Below are 3,124 nucleotides of genomic sequence, written 5' to 3'. Positions count from 1 at the left end.
CTTCTGACCTCCAAAGACACTGCAGGTGTGTAGCACAAAGACACACACGTTGGCTAAACACATAAAATCTAAAACAGAAAAAAGGCAAAGAACAAAACAAACGTTCTACCCAGTGCAGAAAAACAGACTCTCCATGAAGGGGAAGGGATCCCAAATCTGTATTGGTTCAACCCCTTGGCGAGCCTGTGCTTTTGTATTCTATTAGGCAGGGCGCGAGACAGGGTTGGCTTTCTTTTCTCCTTCTCTGATTTGACGGATTGATATGTTTAAGTGAAAACAGGAACCTGATTGGATATTGTAAGGACTTAAGAATCCCCTCCTAAGACAGTCCATCCAAATGACTTTGGGCAAGAGCCCGGAAATGGGCCACTTTGGATGAAAATGCATGTGGTTAAATCTGGGCTGATTTGTGTCTAGAGCCTCCTCTGAGTATCCATGGAAAACTATTTCTTCTTTTCCACCGTAGCAAGAGCCACAACCTGCTGAGCCGTCTCACCAGCACCTATTGCTCCTATTTTATAGATGAGGAAATAAAACCCGGGAAATTGGTGTTGCATGTCTGAATAGTTAGATTGTGAAGCCAGTGTTCTTTGTGGGTCACAAAAAACAATTTAAAAATGAATATAATCAATTTAAAAAAAAATAGAGTGCTGTGTTTCTTAGGGATCTCTCTCCTAAAACTGTGTAGTGTTTTCCAGACATGCAGATGTGAGTGCTAGGAAGTAATAGAGAATATAGTTCTTATGGTGGACTACAGTGGGAAAAGAGAAAACGCAACTATTCGAAAACTAGTAATTTTAGTTCAGTCTTTTCATGTTACAGACGATGAACTGAAGCACGAAACATTCCCACTGTTTAGTAGAAAAAGGAAGACCAGCTCTGAGGCTCCTTCCGGTCTGATTCTATTCCCATATAAAAAATGGTCTTAATAGCCTCTGCTTTGTCAGCCCTACAGAATTGTCATAAAATTTAAATGAGACGATTCAAAAGCCTTTTAAAAGCCGTGAAGTAGCCTACCAGTGGAAGATGCGCATTTGCATTAGTCAAGGCTGTGAGTCAGAAGGCAGAGATTGCTGTAGGTATTCAGGCAGAGAAGTGGTTAGGGTAGAAAATGGGTCACCAAATTGTTTTAAGGGCTGGGGGAACAAAAGCAGGGAGAAGAGGAGGCATGGCAATCTCCAGAGCACAGAAAATGCAGACTGGTCTTTGCATCCTCTGGTGATTAACCACCACCGAGGAAGCAGAAACATGGCCTCCATTTTCTTCCAGCCTTAGCCGAGTGCTTCTTGTCCCCAGAAACCCACGAAATTTTCAGACTTCCCTTCTTGCTGTGCTACGGAGATCACACTAAGGTGGGCCCTGCCCAAGGACACAGATGAGACCCAGCACAGTGGTTGACTCGGTCCACACGGGGCTTCTATAAACAGAACAGTTATCTGTCTCTTGCACCTCCATAGTTACAGAGTCTCCAGATTTCTGAGACTCTCTGCCATTGTTCCTACGAGTCCCAGGGATATTCATGATGATTGGTTAAAAAACAACATAACTGTTCTTTGGTATCATGAGTCAGCTATTGGGGTTTTCTCTAAGGTCCCATTTGGTGGTTATCTTATGCTAGTGGACTTGGGGGATTGTCTTCAAATCCTAGAAATTTTCACAAATAAAAATTGTGGACATCTTCAACTGTATGTTAAATCGTGTGAGGAAATATTGCATTGTCTTGCTCTATACAGAACAGGGCAAGAACCACTCTTTTGTTTGATGTTCACCTGGTCTCCTACCTAGTGTTAATGTTCAAATATCCCTTATTTTATTTAATGCTGGCACTAATATATGAGGGGGTGGTGCTGACCATGCAGGGATGTTTTAAAAAAAAAAAAAAGGCTGTAATGGGCAAAGTTTCGGCCTCATAAGCAAAGGAAAAAAACTTGTAAGCTGGGGATGTTCAAGTCTTCTTGCTGGTGGCTTCCCCATCTGTCCCACTGCTAATGAACCTGGCACTCACTAAAAGCTCAAGACACTGTCATAACACAGCTGTCCCTGTCATCCAGGATGCTTGCAACACCCAAAAACTGAGCCATGGGTCTCACTGTTACGTGGCAGCGGAAGAGGGTAGCAGTAGCTACTGAGGCTCTCCAAGCTGTGGTTCTGGTCCCATAAAATCTCACTATTGTCATCTGTCATTTCTGTGAGCTATCCTGAGGCTAAGTAACCACCAAGGCAACATGTCTTGAGTCTGTCCACGACCATACCCTGTGGATGATACTGAATTGGCACCGCCCCCACGTGACACTCCACTGCTGTGTACTGGAGAAGGCTGTCTCTATTGGATGCGTGGTACTCTTCCTGAACAAACATAAGAACAAACCTCTGTTCATCCACATGGAGAACTGACAACAGACCAAAGTAAGGATACCACCAAATTCCAATTTGGCAGGTCAATGCATTTTATTGGGGCTGCTTACAGAAGTATGGGGAAGGGGTTACTTACAGGAGCAGAAATGACTCAGAGACAGCTGCATTACCAAAGCCCACCCAGATATGGGTGATGGGTCTCTAAAGCTAGGAACCTGCAGGACACTGCATACTCAGCAAGTAGCTCACCAGGTCGGAGGATCTTTTCTAGGTAATTTGGCTGATCTCTATGGGTTTTGTTTTCAGCTCAGTTGGCTACTGTGCCTTCCAGGCACCACAGCTGGTCGGAGAGGGTCTCCCAGCAGTCCTTATTATTTATACTTACATAGGGGAAAGAGGTGCCTAGTGAATCTGGTGAGTTTTAGGAACTTCCTCAAACTATTCAGTTGTTTACTTCCTGCAGGCTGGATCCTTTATGGCTCAATGGACAACTCCCCAAGAAACTACCTTTTCCTCAGACCCTTGCTGTTTGTGACCTTTCTCTGTTTATCAAGTACAGTGCTTGCTCTTCCACAGAGACAGGATCATGGAAGTCTGGTCCCACAACAGCTCATTAATCTACCTCTTTCTCTGAGAGCTAGAAGTTCCAGTCTCATGTTAGTCTTTAAAGATAAAATAGGAAATAAAAGAGGCAAAGTTCTGGCCCTGCTTATTATCATACAATTGACAATAAAAGCGGATCATAAACAGACACATAATCACATTTCAT

The sequence above is a fragment of the Microtus pennsylvanicus genome, chromosome 14 (genome assembly GCF_037038515.1).
Source record: "Microtus pennsylvanicus isolate mMicPen1 chromosome 14, mMicPen1.hap1, whole genome shotgun sequence".
In the NCBI taxonomy this organism is placed as follows: Eukaryota; Metazoa; Chordata; class Mammalia; order Rodentia; family Cricetidae; genus Microtus; species Microtus pennsylvanicus.
This window is presented reverse-complemented; position numbering follows the sequence as displayed.